The following is a 19,386-nucleotide window of genomic DNA, read 5'->3' on the forward strand; positions in this document are numbered from 1 at the left end:
ACCGTCTGAAGGCAGACAGGGAGGGCTCTCGCCCCCTCCCGCTGCTCAAAGAATGTCATGTTTCTCTCGCACACAGAGCCTGCCTAGAGCGCCATGCAAGCACACATGGCGGGAAGCTAGCACTCTCTTGAAAACCACACCATTTCCTAAAATAAATCAAAATATCGGAGTAACCAACCATAACACAACCCAAAAGCGCGATGATACGAAGAGTAATTTCTGGACGCAGGGGACGCTGACGCGTTATAATATATTGGGTGGGATTTCCACGCACGTCCGACTTTGAAGCGGAGTGAACCGGGTTCGAGTCTGGCGTGAGTCTTATGCATAGGCAGTGATTTTGTGCAAACCATTCCATGCTTAAAAATTAATGTGTTCGTCTGTAACTCAACTGGTGCTTATGTAAAGCGCTCTAATATCTTCGGGTTGAGGTTTGCACTAATTAAAACTGCAAAAAAAGCCCACGTAGTATTGCCTATTTTCAAGTTTATAATCGCCAAACGTTTAAAAATAAGTTAATTCAAGAGGGTTTGAGGGGGCTCTAGAAAAAGTACTGACACAATGATGATTATAGTATACATCTTCCTTCCAAATATAGCCCAGTTTTACAAACTTGTAGTTTGATGTGTTTTTCTGTTTTCTATTAAATCCCGCCATGTCTCTGTGAGCTTCTCATTCAAACCACATTTTAAACGCTGGGACTCACGCGCATCTGTCCCTCGTGTGAATCACCCTTTACAGGAAATCAGTTGTATTGTCAATGGATGAGTGGCAAAAACCTGAGACTGTTTTACTCTGCATTTGCATGGTGTCTCGGTGACTCACTTCAGCTGCAGCAGCTTTGTGTGAAGTTTGCTTTGCTCGGCCTGCCCCCAGCAAGGAGGAGGGGGTGGAGGCTTTTGTTCGTTGTCACGTCGGTGCCCTTTCATGTCGGGCTGTAAAAGCTTCTCGTTGAACTGCATGGCAAAGCATTCCCCCACACAGAGGACAGCAACGCCACTGCCAGGGAGACAAGCACCCAGCTCTCTCCAGGCGCTCTCTTAAAAGTTATACCCTGACATTTAGGAGCAAACATCTATTTTATTATTACACAGTTGCGGCCAGCATGGCTTTTAACACACAAAACCATGAAAACATTCCAACTGCCTGGCAGTGAATGCCTGGACATATAGTTTCCTACCTACTAGGGTTTTTATAGTTTTTATGATTAAATGGCTAAAATTACTTCCAGGCATTTTTAAGCAAAAACGTTTTATTTCTAGAAACTCAAGTGAAACATATGGGCCTGTTTAGGAGTTTTTGTAGTTTAGGCCAGGGCACCCTAACAAAAAGTGGCCCACATTTGCGGATTGCTCCTTTTCACAAACACTGCTTCAGTGTTTTTAGGTCGAGGACCGTCCGGTTTGCCGAATGCAGAACCGGAAGTCGGAGATTTCATGTTTTGGAGAAGAGGGACTTGAACCCATTTTTAAGACTATTCTTCTAAAATAAATCCCATTCTGAATTACGGTAATGCAGGAATAATACTGGGTAAAGCCTCCGATTTTAAAATATATGGTATGGATGAAGGGTACTTTGCCAAGTCTTAGGCCTGCCCAGTGCGTCAGTCTCAAAACAACATTTAGAGGCCCCAGCACTTTAAATGGAAGTTGGCTTAAACTTTTTTTAATTTTTGCTAACTAAAGAGGGGAATGTACGTATAGCTAGGCAGTGTCTGTTAGATTTGGGTAAAAGTCAGAGCAACTACGTCTGCAAAATGAGGAAAGCAGTAAAAAGGCTGCTCAAAAATGATGATATGCTTAACATGTTACAAGAGTTTCTGCATGGTAACCCAGGCTTATTGATAACAAGCATTTACAATGCAACGGTCTCGACATTGTTCAAGTTAGAGCTATTGGCATTGCTCATGACAATGCCGTTTCTTTCAATGTTTTAAAAACATAAACAAAAATAATGTCATGAGCAATGCCAATAGCTCTAACTTTACCAATGCCGAGACCATTGCATTGTAAATGCTTGTTAGTATTATAAAAAAGGAGGAGGGGGGATTCTCTAAAAGAGGCATATTTCTTAAGTTCACTGAGAAAAAAAAAATGCATATGTTGCCAGGACTATTTGTGCACAGATTAGCTCACAGTGGTGAACCACAGCTGAATATAAGTGAGGCCACTTATGCTCAAGCCTCCTACCCCTGCTCAATCTGCATACTTTAATGGGCTGGCCAGCTAGAGATTGGGAATGACACCTCCACCTCCTTGGTCAAAGGGAGGTAATAGAGGCACCAGAAAGGCTGCTCAGGCCCCCACTGGTTCTCTGGCAGAATCTGTAACTGCACAGACACAACCCAAATTGGCCTCCGCGCTGCCAAAAAAGTGGCCCACAGCTGCAACTCGGATACCAGCCCATCGCCCGAGTGCCCACTTTACCAATCCGACCCTGGTTTAGGAGTTACGTATCGCTCCTGATTAATAACGATACCACGGGGTACGTTATTTATCTACTTCAATAAATAACACCTATTATGAGTTACTGGGGAATAACATTCAGATTTTGGTGTTTAACCCCTTGAGTGCCCATGACGAGATGGTCTCGTCATGGGCCACGGTTGCGCTGTGCCCATGACGAGACTAGCTCGTCATGAACCCCGCCCGCTAATTCAACGCCCGGCACAGGGCGTGGAAAGGGCGGGGCACACAAGGGGTTAAAGCACCAAAATCTCCATGATATGGTAAATACCATATGTTCTTCACCCGTTCCATTTGGACAGGTTTGACTTGCCGAAATCTACAGAAGGCTGGATTATATAACACATTCGAAAATTATTGAATAGGTTAAATACCTTCAAACTCTTAATTCCCACCCGTACGTAAACTAGTTTACGCATGGGTTAGAATTTAACGAGCTACTGGTAATCAGGGTCTAAGAGGTCTTTTAGGGCAACTTACTACTTTTCTGTTGTGGTCTCAATAAATAAGTATCTACGGTCCAGCACTGGACATTTGTAAGATGTTCTTTGCCTCCTAAAAGTAATTAAAGCATAAGTGCCAAGCCACTGTTCTTTGTAGTAGCTTGGGTTAGTGCCTAAAAACCTTTTGGAGGCGAAAAAGTGTTTAACGAAAGCTCCATAACATATAATACCAGTTGTTACAGAAATTTGGGTGTAAGCTCTGGTACCCATTGGACATCTCAGCTTCTCAACAATCCAAGGTATAGATAAGGAAATTGATGATTAAGGGCACATGCCTTTTTAACACCTTTCTTTCTAAAAACACTAGCATTCTGGGCTTTTCAAGCATGATGATATCTCGTTGCATTTATTCTGTTGGCAGACAGGCGTAATCAGTCACGTGTTATTCACCAGCCTTGTAAATCAGTAACCACTCCTTAGTCTTCAGTTCAACTCGAATCCGAGAACGATTGCACTCCTACCCCAAAAAGAAAGGTTGCAGTTATTTACCAGCTTCTTAACCAGCGATCTGAAAAATTGTGGCATATCTCTGCTGCTTATCCACTTACTACCTCACTAATAACTTGCATGTTAATATTTGGGATCAAATGACTAAGTTACTGAGCTTTAATAACGCTCTTTCTGGCGGATGCTCTGTCTAACAGCAGATTGCCACACCTTGTGAATTTCACCAGGTGCCGGACTTGAGAGGGAAGCTCTTGCAATAGTTCCTGTATTCCGACAGGTGGCAACATCAGTCTCCATCATGATTCGGTCCTATCACAGCACATAACAACACAGTGCCACATAAAAGCTCCATTCCTGCGCTCTACTATACCCTTGTAGCTTGCTGTAGCAGGCTTTAACAGCCATAAAAAGGCCCACCCAAGCGTTAAAGGCCCAAGGTGAGGGCCTTTAACAAGGGAGCAGGATTTTAATGCTGGTACAGCCCAGCTATGGAGGGCTGTAAGGCTATTAGAACATTCCACCACTAAGGGCAGAATTTTCTAACAAATAAACTAAAGCCTCACGGAGCCCAGGATGATTGATATTGGGGTGCCGCTCGTAGGCTTGCTGCTGCACTCACCCTACCTGGGCTGCTGTTGCTGATGGCTGCGGTCACTGTGGGTTCTGCCTGAGGACGCTGTGCTGTTTTGGGGGGCGCCATCAACTTGGACAATTCTTCACCGGGACTGCGAGGACCAGGCTGCTTGGCGGCGTTCGCAGCTGGCCCCTCTTCCCGGCTCCTCCCTCCACAGGCTCTTAACGCCTCGCGGCCCCCGCTTCACGGGAGCCGCTCGTAGGCTTGCTGCTGCACTCACCCTACCTGGGCTGCTGTTGCTGATGGCTGCGGTCACTGTGGGTTCTGCCTGAGGACGCTGTGCTGTTTTGGGGGGCGCCATCAAGTTGGACAATTCTTCACCAGGACTGCGAGGACCAGGCTGCTTGGCGGCGTTCGCAGCTGGCCCCTCTTCCCGGCTCCTCCCTCCACAGGCTCTTAACGCCTCGCGGCCCCCGCTTCGCGGGAGCCGCTCGTAGGCTTGCTGCTGCACTCACCCTACCTGGGCTGCTGTTGCTGATGGCTGCGGTCACTGTGGGTTCTGCCTGAGGACACTGTGCTGTTTTGGGGGGCGCCATCAACTTGGACAATTCTTCACCGGGACTGCGAGGACCAGGCTGCTTGGCGGCATTCGCAGCTGGTTCCTCTTCCCGGCTCCTCCCCTTCCGTCCCCCTGACTTCATCGCGCAGCCCTGTTCCCGCGCGCAAGCGGGACGTAGCCCAGGGCGAAGACCGGGCAAAGAGCGGGCCGTTTGAGGCCGTTCGAGAACGGGCGAGCCAGGCCCAGGGCCCCATTACTGTTATTCATTGCATCAATCTAGGGGCCCTTAAGGCTCTGCACCTGACCGCACCCATGTCTGCCAGGGAAACCAGAAGCAAATCTGCGCTCGCTGCCGGAGCTGCCTCTGGCACTTTAGATATGTACTTTGCCAAGGCGGGCTCTTTGCTGATTGATGAGATTACTGTCCTGGAAAGACGCATTTCCCAGGAGATTGACTGGGTAAGAAGATCCTCATTTGGTCCCCTCGCTCAGGCTATCTCTCCACCTCACGCGCAGGATCCCAATGTAGTTTCTGTTGTTTCTGACTCTGGCATCCCTGAGCCAGTTATCCCGTCTATTTCTGGCACTGACTCTGATATTTCAGCTTCAACTGAACTTAGCATTTCCTCCCTTCCACCACCAAGGCCCCTTCCAATTCTAGATCAGATTAACACTCACTGTAGCAATCCCCCAACTAAACTATCCAGTCAGGGAGAGTGAGAGGGCGCAATCTCGAAGAGGAAAAGAAAGGCACAAACCAACAAAGGGCAAAAGTCTAAGATCTTTAAGTCAAATTCGAGGAGTATATTCAATCATCCAAGTCTAACCGAAACAGGGTCAGACCCCATAGATATACCCGCCCATACACCTTTGGGACACAATCTAATATCGTGTGGGGCCGGCCCTTTTCCTTCAGATCTTAGTTCTCTCCTGAAGAACTTACTTTTGCCACTACTGGACCGTCTGGCTCTAGTTGAAACCTCTTTAGTGAATCTTCAGAAGGGAATTCATGAAGCATCATGTAAACAATCCCCAAAACACCCGTGAGAAGGAAGGCCGTTTTCCGCCCAAGTCCACACAGCTATGTACCCAAACTGCATCCACTCTGCATACATCTGAACCTTTGCCCACATTTTGTCCCACTGATTCCAACTCCCATGGGCTGATATCTGAACCCACATTAGGGACACGAGGCACTGATACTGGCTGTGGCCCAATTCATTTGCCCCCGGAGGCTGCTCCATATACTGTTGTTTTAACTGGTATCCCGGAACTCCGCCCTTTTGCCAAGGAGCCAGTTGATGCCCTAAAAAGGCATCCACTGGCTCTCTCAAAATAGACCCCTACCCCAGGGCATTTACAGTGAGGTTCTCATGGTGAGGAGGGTTCCATGGTTGGGGTCTGCTACCAAACTTACCAAGGGAGATTGTGTACTGATCAACTTTCGTGATCCCCGGACGGTGGCACATATTTGTAGCTGGCCTCAAAACACCCAGGGATCCCTGATCCAACCCCAGCCACTTACATTTTTTTATCCGAATATATTGCCTGCCCAGGAGCAGGAACGATGGGCACTGGTTGGTAGGGGAGGGAAGTGGGGTGGCCAAGGGTTCAGTAGGGACCCCCCTTCTGCGGTTCCTCCTTGTTACGACTACCTACGCACATACAACAGGTTTAGCCCTTTAGACATGGTGGATTGACCACCCACTTGGGGGGGTGGTGTAGCCTCGTATCAAACTTCTCCTTCCATCTCCCCTCTGCCTTCTGATACTCTAATTGCACAGGAGCACCATTCTAATCATCCAAATGTAGACGGTCTTATGGGGATTACTTGTTCTTTGCCCAATCTGGCCACGGCCAGCAATGCTCAAATCCCTAATCTCTCTTCTGATCTGTACTTGGAGCCATGCCCAGACCAGGCCTGCAGCCCAGAATCTCAAAACGTGACGGCTGCTCTGTTTCCTCTCAAGATTTTATCCTGGAATGTCGCGGGCCTAGCCAACAAATGGTCCAACCCGGCCTGGAGCTCCTTTATAGGGGGCAAAGATATTTGCCTCCTCCAGGAGACCTGGGCAAGAGAAGAGGTCCTACATACTGGCTTCGCCACATTCTCAGCACATGCGACCTGTGGGGGGAGGGGCCGCCCGTCCGGAGGTCTAGCCATTTGGGTGGCTATCGATTTGGGCTGTAAGGCCACTATCTTTCCAACCGATTCAGAAGACATTCTAGCTGTATTGCTGGAATGGCCCAACTCCTACAATCTTCTCCTGGTCAATATCTATGCACGGCCAGTGAGCATCGCACAGGAATCGCCCACTATCGCAAAGCTAGTGACGGTCTTGGAAACAATTCCCGAGAACATCCCTTTTATTATTGGTGGCGATCTAAATTGTCAGTATGAGCCCCTTCCAGGTATATTAGAGGGGCTGACCTCGGAAGAAGATCTCCTGTGGTCCATTCCCCCCACACAGGCTCCGGCCGCAAGAGCTTGTTCCCCTTTAGTTTTACAAATCACTTCCCTGTCCCTGAAATTTGGCCTTAGAGCTTGCAATGGAAGGCTAAAGTCGGACATCCCCTCTAGATGTACATTCAACCGAAAGGGTAGCGAATCCCGTATAGATTATGTCATGGTCCCCCTGTCTTCATGGATACGTGTAAGGGATTTTAGCGTTCTATCCAGGGAGGACAGTGATCACAACGCCCTCGAACTAGTCTACGACCATCCCGGACTGGACCCGAGAGGTACTCCAGGGACTGCTGAGGAGAACCTTTTGGATCTCGCTAACAACAGGCGCAGAGTAAAATGGGAACATCTAGTCTCACACCAAGAGAAGGTCCCTCTACTATATGCACAGGTTATTCCTATTTTTGAAAAGCTTGAGGCACTTAAAACAGAAGAAGCTCCCCAGATTATTTCTATGCAACTTGGACAGATCCATGCTGATCTGGTTAAACACCTTTCAGAATGCCTAACTCAAAAAGTAAACAGGCTTGGCAGGAAAAGCCCCCTTCCCTTATGGTATAATAAAGTTTGCCGGAAGGCAAAAACCGACCTTTTACTCTCCATTAAAGTGGGCAAGGATAAAGAGGATATCAGGGCAAGAAGAGTAGCCTATAAAACCCTGATTACTAATGCCAAAGGGGAATGGGAGCATGATAAGTGGGAAAGACTGACTACCTTCTTAGCCAGAGGAGACTCACGCAAATTTTGGTGCTGTGTCAACTCCGGCTTAGAGGAGCTGGCCCCGGCCACACTTTCCAATATTTCACCAAAGGTCTGGCAAGACCATTTCCAGTCCCTCTATCAGTCGCCACAGGATGTCTCAAACAGTACCATATCCACTTTACATCAAGGAGGGTTGGTGGTTCCTCTCAAAGTCGATGAGGTGCGTGTGGCTGTAGTTGGCCTGGCATCAGGGAAGGCACCTGGGTTGGATGGCATCCCAGGTGACCTATTTAAACAGGAGCCGGATGTTTGGGCGCCCTATCTCACGATCCTTTTTAATGCCATCCTTGAAGGCATGGCTATCCCTGGTACTTGGCTGGGTGCAGAGATTGTCCCAATTTTTAAGAAGGGCTCTCCTCTGCTTCCGGCCAACTACAGACCTATTAGCTTAATTGACGTCTCCCAAAAGATCTTCGGCAGACTCATGCTAAATCGCCTTCAGGATTGGATCGAAGCCAATGAGATTATGAGTCCATACCAGGCAGGGTTCCAAAGGGGGATCTCGACTACCGACCAAATTTTCCGTTTGCACCTTATCTACTGGAAAACGGTCCTTCTCGAGGGCGGCAGTCTATTCACGATTTTCGTGGATCTACGGGCTGCCTTTGATTTGGTCCCAAGGGACAAACTGTGGGCAGTCCTATTGGACCTAGGGGTCCCGGCCGATATATTATCAATCTTGAAGAGACTTCACCATGGGAATTTTGCCAGGGTAAGGTGTGGTAGGGATGGTTCCCTGTCTGATGCTTTCCCCATTGACAGGGGGGTTCGTCAGGGGTGCGTTCTTGCACCCACTCTCTTTTGCCTCTTTGTCAGCGGAGTTATAAGTCTCCTCAACCAGTTGAGTAACACCGACGCTCCCAAGCTTGATGGCAGCAGGGTTCCCGCAATTATGTTCGCGGATGATACCCTGCTGCTCTCTAAATCTCCCATGGGTCTTCAGAGAGTCCTGGATGGGTTTGTGCGTTTTTGTACAGACCGTGGATTGGAGATCAATGCCACAAAAACGAAATACATGATCTTCAATCCACCCTCCAGAACTCGAGCACCGCCCTCTATTGGGACAGTCAGGCTAGAATGGGTATTCACGTTTGAATACCTGGGGGTGGTGCTAAACCAGTCCATGTCATGGGACCCCCACTTGACCAAGATGAATATGAAGCTCGTTCAGCTTGTGGGGGGTATTGCAAGGATGGCGAGGGGTCTAACGTATAGGCCGTTTGCGCCCGACTTGCAGATTTATAAAACCCAAGCAAGAGCATCGGTGATATATGGAGCTGAATTATGGGGTCACACTATGGGGCAGAAACTCCAGACTACGGAGAATGATTTTCTCAGACGATTGACCGCTCTACCGACCAGTACTCCACTTATGCCGCTTAGATTGGACCTGGGCCTAAGACCGATTTCAGAGGTCCTCGGTCTTAAACCCTTGACCTTCTGGCGTAAAATCTGGTAGTCTCAGGATCTCTGGAAATATAGAGCCGAACTGGTGGAGATTCTGCGTTTGTGCAAAAGTACTTCAATTCCATGGTTCACCTACATCAAACGTACCTGTGAAGCACTCGGTAGACCGGAATTGTGGTCAGATCCGGCACGGGCGTGTCCAAAGATTTCACGAAGGTCTCTCTCCAAGGCCTACTATGAGTATCACCTGAGCCTTGCCATCTCAAGCGCCCGCGAGGGCTCTCAAACAGCATACTTTTTGGGCTTCAAAGATTCTTTCCAATTGGAGCTTATTTATGATGATATGGGTCCCCCCCTAACGAGGAAACTTTTTATGCAATGGCGCTATAACACACTGCCATTAAGGGCCTACACAGCACGTTGGGCACACTCAAACCACTCTGCTCAATGCCCTATATGTTTACTCCCTGCGGAAACGGATCTCCACATCATATTTTTCTGCCCGACTTACCGCAGAGCAAGGAACAACTGGCTTCGGCCCCTTCTTAGAAACATGGGTTTTAGACACTGTGCCCCCGCTTTTAGAATATTGAAAATGGACCTCTCCCCTCCAATAGTTTTTGCGGTGGCAACATTTTTAACTTCTATGTGGTTTACCCGCATGCGTTACATCAAGTCTTTATAACTGAGTTTAATGCTGGACGATTTTAAAAACTGTTCTAATGTAATTTTAACTGTTTATATTGTTTTGTAATGATGTATTGTGTTTTCTTTTATGGCCCTGGTGGCCGAAATAAAGATTTGATGATGATGATGATATCCCCTCAGGCTCCGTGTGGCCTTTGTTCACAGCAAGAGCTGTGAACGACAACATTGGAATATTGGAGCTCCGGGCTTCTACTGGCCATTAGACGCCTGGAGCACGCTATTGTTTTCAATGTGTCTCCCAACATTCCGATGTTCTAATGTCAGTTTAATCATCATTCCTTTCTACACCCAAAATCTCGTAGCGAACATGACAGATTTAATAGTACCCTGGAGTGTGCCAAATCTAACATGGAATCTTATTAAATCCCGAAAGTTCACTCCACAAAATGGAGAGGTGGGCATGCAGTGAATGTAAGAAATTGGGTTATTAGTTGTAAGGGTCGGAACCAGGGGAAGCTCCAACGTTTGAGCGGAGGAGTGTCGCCCCACTTAATTGCCACAGAGACGAAAAATAAAATAGTAATGAAGTTAATTCATTACCATTTTATTTTCCGTCAACCTGTCCTGAACAGAGTGTTAGGAAGGGGTGGTGCCTGTTGAGTAGCAGCAGTGGTGGGCTGCCTGACTGTTCACTAGTTTGTAGTGCGCATGTCCATTTGGCCGGCCGTCTTGAGAAGGCCAGCCTGATATGCTCACTATAAACCTTTCAACCCGGCTGTCTGAGACAGTCGGGTTGAGAGCCTACACAGGCCTCTAATGTCCTCGGGAGCGGTGAGAGATGCCGCTCCCTCCAATCCTGTCACTTCTCTCATGCAGGGCCAGGATTGTTTAAGCCTAGCTGGACGTGAGGTGACGTCAGGCGAAGAAGACGACCAGAGCGAGGAGGACATGTCTCTGGAAAATGGTAAGTACCTTTTTATTTCTCTTATGTATTTAATTGTATTTATGTACTTTTTAATATGTATTCAATCTTTTTCTCGCTCCTCTTATCTGCGGACTTTTCAGCCGCCTCTGGTCGAAAGCCCCCTCAAATAATAAAAACAGTCCTTGTCAAGGTTATCCACAAAAGGTGCTAAATAAACCTGTGCTTAACTCTTTGGTAGCTAGGCACAAAAGCAGTCAGGCTTAACTTAGAGGCAATGTGTAAAGCATTTCTGCAGCAATCAAACAGCAATAAAGTGAAAACAGCTCAGAAGAAATATCCGAAGACAATTTTGTAAAACAGAGTCACTTTAAATAAATAAAATGACTCCAAAACAACAAAAATCCAATCAGTAGAATTGGAGTTACAAATTCTTGAAGTTTCTAGTGAAAATAGCACCAAAAAGTGACAATTGTGGTTATCTGGTTGCGCTAGACTGGGTCAAAGTCACAATTTCAGGCTGGCTTCGATGGGGCACGAATCTGATATAGGGACAGGTTTGTCACACTGAATATTTTACCTTCTCAGAATCCAAGTCCACGCAGGGAACTGCAGCGGAGCTTGGAGTTGAAAGTCGATGCGTGGATACCGTTGTTGGCTCAAGGAGCAGGTCGGGTATCGCTGTTCAGTGTGAAGAATCGGTCATTGATAGAGCTTCGCGGTGGCAGGTGATGTGGACTGTGGCCATTGGCGCTGGTTCTCGGAGTGGACACGAAGAGAAAGTAATCACTGCAGATTTGTGTTGGTGTGAATAGTTGGTGGGCAAGACAAGGAGCCCACGGTTGAAAAACCCCCAGAAACCTCTGGATCTTCACTTGGTTCTGATGCCAACCAAGGGTCCAGGACCTGGAGGGGCATCTTTGGGGATTAGGATTCACTCCAGCAGAGGCCAGCAGCAGGGCTCAGGCAGGTCCAGTTGGTGTTGATCAGCTAGGCAGTTGCAGGGAGGCCTCTGGTAGCTTGCTGTGTCCCTGTAGCTCAAACAGGAGGCCAGCCAACTGACTCTTGGAGTCGCTTCATGGGCACCTGAGTTCAAGGCAAGCAGGTTCAATTTTCCTTCCGTAGACAGCAGGGCAGTCCTTCTTCTGAATCTTCCTCAGGTCCAGCAGTGTTCCGAAGAGAGGTTCTGATTGTGCCACTTTTATCTGTGGGTGGGAAATGCCCCCTTTGTATAACCTTCCCCCTTTCCCGGGGTTGCCTCCAAAATGTCTAGAGTAACAAAGATCAGGCAGCCCTAAGTGTGAGCTGCATTTGTCAGTGACAAGGCAGGCAGCCCTTAGAAGTCAGGAAGAGGGTGGACAAGCCCTGAGGCTTTTGCAGAATGAGGGAAGTATAAGACCTCCTAAGTGTGTTTCACATATTTGATGTGGAACTGGAGTTGATGGCCGATTCCAGATCATCTTGGACTATCAATACAAAGGAATATTGTTTGTAGAGGTTTGGTGATAAGGTGTGCCTCGACTCTCTCAAGGCGTCCAATATCATTGCTGAGAGTTTTGTATGAGTCAAGAATAAATATCGTGGAGTATGAGTTGGCGGATGTTGAATTCAAGGGCAGGTACGCTCAGGTTAAGTTGTATGTGGCCACACAAGGGGTCAATGTGTTGAGATGGAAGGACCAGTGGTAGTTGGGTATCGTCCTCAACCTGAGAAGTAGTGAACCCTTTTCTGGTGGTGGGGGATGTGATGGGCATGGAGGGGGTGGTCCAACAGTTCCCCAAGGTTTTTGCTGAGAAGCTGGGGAAGTTATAAGGGTGTAGTCATAAAATCAAGGTGAACATACATGCAAAGCACATGAAGCAGAAGTTGAGAGGTGTTCCAGTGACTATCAGAGAAGAACTGAGAAACATGTTGGATGAAATGGTTACGAATGGAATAATTAGAGGTCGATTCGTCCGTGTGGGTATCCCCCATTGTTATGGCCCATAAGGCTGACAAAAGTCTTAGGTTGTGTGTGGACTTGAGGGGTCCTAATGCCAACCTGGTTGTGGACTGTCATCCGCTGCCAATTATCAAGGAGGTTATGTGTATGCTGGAAGGAGCCAAATTGTTTTTACATTAGATCTTCATTCTGCAAACCACCAGATTGAGCTAACAAAGGAGTCAAGGCAGTTTACTGCATTTAATACTCCACAATGCCTTTTCCAATATATCAGAATTCCGTTTGGCCTGGCGTCTGCACCATCAGTTTTTCAAAGACCAATATTCTGTATTTTCAGAGATTTAGACAAGTTTGTAAAATGTTTCCAGGACGATATTCCTAATTTTTCTAGAAATGAAAAGGAACACATGGAGCATGTGGGAGAGGTTTGCAGAGGTTTTGAGTGTCATGGTCTGACGCTTAAAGAGGAGCAGTGCAAGTTTTTTTGTGAGTCTGTTGAGTATCTTGGACTCACACTATCTTGTAATGGTGTGGTTCCTAAGAAATCTTTGGTTGATGCCATTGTCAATGCTCCTGCCCCTAACAAGAAAGAGAAGTTGCTCTCTTTTCTTTTGCAGGGCTGTGTGAGTATTACAGTAAGTTTATACAGGCGTTTGCAGCTAAAATGGAACCTCTGAGAGAGCTAACGGGGCACAGCGCTGATTTCATTTGGACAGAAAGGCAACAGACCGCTTTCCAACTTATCAATGAGGAAATTGCACATGCACCTACACTAAAACCTTTTTACCTTAACAAAGTCTGCATTGTTACAGTAGATGGCAGTTTAGATGGTATTGGAGGAATTTTGGATCAAAAAAGTGGTAAGGAGGAATGGTGTGTGGCGTTTGCTTCCGGAACGCTATGAAACCGAGAGAAGGTTTGCTGTCATTTAAAAAGTACTGCTAGCTTATTTGTGGGCTATGGAACACTTTTGGAACTATGTGTGGGATAGGAGGTTCATTCTTAGGACTGACCATAAGCCTCTGGTGGGGATTTTGTCACCAGGAGGAGAATGGAATACCACTGCACGCATAGCAAGACTTTCTTCGAGATTGCAGGAACACAACTTCAGTTTTGAGTATGTGCCTGGAAAGAGCACTGTTACAGCCATTGTCTTGATGCCATTGATAGTATTTAATCCTAGCAGAACTTCTCGTCCCAACCCCACCCTAAATGGCACCCAGTTTGAGAGGGTGGCAGTTCTTGACTACCTGGGTGTCACGTTGACGGAAACTTTTGGGTGGGGCCCGCATCAAGAAAAGGCAGGCCTGAGGCTAGCTCACATGACAGGGGGCCTAGCAAAATTATATAGGAATATAACATCAAGACAACTGGGCCTGTTAACAGAGATTTGCAAAGTTCAAATCAGGAGCGCAATCATGTATGGGGCTGAACTCTGGGGACATCGCCCTTTAGGTGCACTAGTCAGAACTGAGAATACGTTTATGAGGCAACTCTTGGGCCTACCGCCAAGTACCCCTCTCATCCCCTTACGCATGGACCTTGGCCGTAGACCCATAGATGAGGAAATTGAGTTGCGACCCTTGACCTTTTGGCGCCGACTATGGGCGACACCCAAACTACTAGTTTACCAGTCGGAACACAAGGAGATCCTGGGGCTTCCAGGGGTGGGAAAAATATCTTGGCTGGCACATATCAAAGACCTGTGCTTTAGACTAGGCTGGCCAAATTTATGGACCCACCCGGAGGAAGCGTCCTGGTCTATTTCACGCCTCGAGTTAGTTAAAGCTTACAGGCTTTTAAGATTGGGAGAACTCTATGGGAATGCTAAACATGGCTGTTTAACTTCTGATTTTTTTAACTTTAAAGATCAATATTTATTTGAGATTTTCCTCGATGACGTCTATCCACTTATGGCAATGAAACTCTATGTCCAGTTTAGATGGGGTTGCCTGCCAGTTCATGCATTCACAAACAAATGGACTAAAGCCTCCCCATCTGGCTGTCCTGCCTGTGAGAGCCAGGAAGAGTCCCTTACACATGTTTTCTTCTTCTGCCCAGGTTATATTGCAACTAGAAGGTACTGGCTCCTACCAATATGCAGGAACTTGGGGTTCAGGCAGACACGGGAGGTTCTTAGAGTTATGCGAAGTGGAACGCACCCCGATTGTTTTTGCTGTGTCCCGTTTCCTTAACTCCATGTGACTTAGGCGACACAAGTTTTTAAATTTCACTAGTGCAGCCTAAATATACCTTTTCCGTCTTCCATAGCTTTGAACTTATTAAATATGAATTCACTGTTTTATATGCTTTTTAAATTCCAATAACTTTTTAACTTGTTATCAAGGTTGTATAATGAACTGCTATTGGTTATACTTTGTGATGCTTAAAAAAATTATTTATTACATGCTTTTTTATCTTCTGCTTTTATGGTCTGTAATGATCGAAATAAAGCTTGGAAATTGAAAAAATGGAAATGGAATACCACTGCACGCATAGCAAGACTTTCTTCGAGATTGCAGGAACACAACTTCAGTTTTGAGTATGTGCCTGGATAGTGCACTGTTACAGCCATTGTCTTTCTAGATTGCCATCCCTGTCTAGATGACAGGAGCGAAGAGCCTAATGAGATGGAAATGGTTGCAACAGTTAGTCATTTTGTGAATATGGAATTCAAGTGTTTGTCAGAGGAGGCATGGGAAGAGGGACTAGTGATGATGTTGTGTGGCAGCTTATCAAGAAATATTTGGTGGAAGGTTGGCCCAAGGAGAAAGGTTTGTGTTCAGAGGTGCAGCACTTCTTTAAAGTTTCGGGTGAGTTAGAAATGGAGGGTGATTTAATCTTTAAAGGAGGAAAGTGTGTTCCTCATGGTGCCGTGCAAGGGAAAATTGTGGAAGTGGCACATGAGAGGTACCAGGGAATGTCATCAATGAAGAGTCTTAGCAGGGCTAATGTTTGGTGGCCAGGTATGGATGTTATGGTAGAAAGAATGATGAGGGAGTGTATTGTGTGTGTGAACAGTGATAGAATGCTTAATACATACCATGCTCCCCTCAAACCTGTGTCCTGTTCTAATTCACCATGGGAAAAAGTGGCATTTGATATTTCTGGTCTGTTTAACAGGTTGCCCCAGCAATCCAGATTTGCTTTGTTGATGATTGACTATTATTCAAAGTGGCCGGAGGTCAGGTGGTGACTGAATTCTTTAGAGAAGTTTTTCTTATGAAGGGTGTCCAGAAGTGGTGGTTTCCGATAATGGTGTGCAACTTAAGTCACGGGAGCAGGGCCGGACTGGGAACCAAAACCGGCCCTGGCAAAGTGCTTGGCGGCCATTTGCCCCCCGGGCTTGGGGGTGCCGCCGAGCTCTTTGCCAGGGCCGGTTTTTGGCCGATTTTGTTACAGGGCCGAATTTGTAGCTATGCTGCAAAAACGGCCCTGTAACAAAAACGGCCCGTAACAAAAACGCCCTCAAGGGCCCGAAATCGGCCCCCATCCGTGCGGCGCACCCGGGGATTGCGCGGTGCCCGATACGGGCAGTCCGGCCCTGCATGGGAGATGGAGGAGTTCCTGTCTGGGTGTGCCATCAGGCATGTCACCACATCTTTATACGAGCCGCAGGAGAATTGTCAGGTTGAGCGCTTCGATGGCGTCCTCGAAGACGGGATTGAAGTGGCACGTAGTTCAGGAGGTGAGTGGAAAAGTGCACTGGGGGAAAGACTGTGGATGTATCTTATTACTCCTCATTCGGTCATTAAAGTAAGTCCTTTCCGGTTACTGAAAGGGAAGGATCCTAGTTCCAAACAATGTCCTTGGTGGATAAAGAAGAAGATGCCAAAGGCTAATTTAGTTGATCTTGGCAGAGTAGCCGAGATGGTAAAGGAGGCACAGGAGAAGATGAAAGCGAAGTATGATGAGAAATGGAGAGAGAGAGAACCCAATTTTGTAGTGGGAGATTGGGTGAGGCTACTCAAACCTGGTTTTACTGTGAAAGGAGGTTCAAAGTTCGATTGTGCGCTTAAGGTGATGAAAGTTTATAAAATTAGCTTAGTCACTCAGGATGGAATAGTGTGGAATGTGAGGAGAGTTGTCAAGTGCAGAGGTATAAAGGAAGATCTGTAGGGTCTTGGGTATATGTTTTAGGGGTTCTTCGTTGCTTCCAGCTGGTAGGGGTCCTATGGCGGGGTTTTGATTATATAGGTTTGTGTAAGTTTAATTTGTTCCTTTTTGTTTGTGTATTTAAAGGGAGAAAATGCATTATATACATCATTTTATTCTGTGCGTGTTTACCTTTCATAAATAGTCATAGTTCCATGGTTGCCAAGGCGTTATGAAATATCTCTGTTAACAGTTGTTTTCAGTGGGCCTCCTTGCATGCAGATGCAGTGTACTGTGTTGCTTGAATAAAGAAGACTTTTGGCACTTTATCTTTTGTTGAAACTTTACAGCATGTTAAACGTAAACCCACATGTCATACTTGTTAAATGTCCCACACCCAGCCTGAAGGAAGTGACCCAATTGGGGTCACCCGGGTCACTCGCGACCACCTCTCAGCCTTCAATACAAATGAAGAGTCGACCAGACAGTAGAGAACACAAACCAAGTTATTTATCAGTATTGCGCTCGAGTGGAGTCCACTCTGACTAGCCTCCTAAGATGCTACAGAGGGGAATGACCCTCACCAACATTACATCAGATATTATACATACCAAAGCCCAGCAAGACCTGCCCAAAACTGGAAATTTCCTGTTGGAGTAGGTTAACAAAGGAGACATAGAAGATGGGATTGGGTACATGTTATCTCAGCCTCAAGGTTACTCTGCCCGTGCCCACCACTGTAAGCATGAGAACAGGGCTATTTAACAAGGAAGGTATGCAAAGGCACATTCATGTATTCATTCAAACAACGAAGCTCAGCCTTGGAGAAATACAAAAAAAATATCGAAGCTGCTTTCTGCTGAGGCACACCAAATGAGACAGAAGTTAGTTCCGAGCATCACACAAAATGGCGGCTAAATGCAAAATGGTACCGCAAATGCTAACTTAAGCATAATGCTAATAGGAGGAGTCGATTGGAAGTATTTTTCTAGTCCAACAGACCCCCCCTTTTAGCATTTGCTAACTAATTTTGCTACTATTGAAAGCTCGAACTCTCTGCATTACGTGATGAACATTTTACAATTCTAGACATACACCATCAATACTCAAAAATGCCCTTGTCAATGCGCATCACCTCCTGGATATCCTGCATCAGCATGTCCTTAGTCTTAGAGTCATGTTCTAGGCGTTTGGGGTGAGGCGTCAGCATTTGTACACAGCAGGCACAACAGGCAGGAAGGCAGTGAATGCACAGACAACATGTTAAAATGATACCAGCTATAGCGACCAAGGAGATGAGAATCTTCCAACCCCAGGACGTGAATAGAACCCAAAACCACCCAGTGGGACGCCATGTACCATTCTGTTGGTATATGTCAGAGGCAAGCCTATGGAGTTTCTGTATAGCAGCAAATACATTTGGGGCACGGTCCAGTATGTATACACAGCAGCTACTGCCAATGACACAGCAGGCCTCACCCTGATCAGCAAGGATGACGTCTAACACCATCCGATTCTGACGAGCAACGGGTATTGTAGCCTGGAGCTCAGCTGTAATATTAGTGAGAATACCAACAGTTGCATTCATTACTCCTTCCACCACCCTGACGAGTCTACAAATATTGAGACTGTTGGACATGGGGCCCCAAAAGGGAACAATACCTTTCATAGCATCAGTGAACTGCTACAAAGTGGTGTCGGTCTGATCTATGTCTGCGGTGTCAATAACTCATCTAACACGAAACAGATGAGCACCCCTGCGCTGCAGTCGGTGATCCCTATGATAATTGGATGGCACTATATACAATGGGGGAAGGAGGAAGGAGAGATAACATATTCCAGACCATCCCAGAGGAAGCCAAACATAGGCCTGGGACCCGCAAACAAAGTAAACATTGTGAGGGGGCAACAGAGGTGGGCTATTTACAGTGTTCAGTACATAGGTGTAATTGCAATTACTCACCCCCACCCTGACTTTTCCTTTCCCTTTAACACAGAAACTCGCTGTTGTGTTAACCACTGGCACTTGCATTGCCATATCATGAGTAATATTACGTATTTGAAAGGACTTGAAATATTCAGTGACATTGAAACCCCAAAAATCTAACATTTCATTTTGAAGCCATGTTACATTTTGTTCTCTTTCGTACACATTCATGCAAGCAATGCATCCAGGGTCCCTTGTTCCCCTGGGGTAAACCCTTGATGTACACGTATATTCTCTAAAACAGTTTCATAGTCAGCTAATGTCATATTCATAGTATCAGAATTATAATCAGTGTGTACCATAGTGAAGAGCAGGAACCAGCCTTCACAGCTCACGTGGTAAGAAACGGGCATGGACAGTAACACGTCATTCTTGTGTGTTACAGAAGGGAGCAGACTACAGCAATTTGTGACATTGGACGTACCATGGGCCTGATGCAACATTTGGAGGAACACGTTATCGACATATGTCTTTCTGTGTTCACCTTTATGAGGAGCCAGGGTGACAAACGTGTTCAGGGGGGACAGGTGTTGTACCAATTAAAAGACTGCACAGGGTATTTCTCTTCCAGAAACCACATTATTGTTAGTGTTTCTATTAGGGAAATCAGG

At 46.5% G+C, this 19,386-nt stretch overlaps 1 long non-coding RNA gene across 2 annotated transcripts in view; it reads left to right on the forward strand.

Moving 5' to 3' along the window:
- LOC146831502 (uncharacterized) overlaps positions 1-19,386 on the forward strand; it is an 89,435-nt gene that overhangs the window by 2,620 nt on the left and 67,429 nt on the right. The window contains exons 1-2 of one of the 2 annotated variants that reach the window (XR_014961584.1): positions 7-314; positions 10,706-10,793. This is a non-coding gene — a long non-coding RNA (uncharacterized LOC146831502). Of the gene's footprint in view, positions 1-6; positions 315-10,705; positions 10,794-19,386 lie in introns of those variants that run through there. The other variant, XR_014961583.1, reaches the window with a different exon arrangement.

Source organism: Triturus cristatus, chromosome 5_1, assembly GCF_964204655.1.
Source record: "Triturus cristatus chromosome 5_1, aTriCri1.1, whole genome shotgun sequence".
Classification (NCBI taxonomy): Eukaryota; Metazoa; Chordata; class Amphibia; order Caudata; family Salamandridae; genus Triturus; species Triturus cristatus.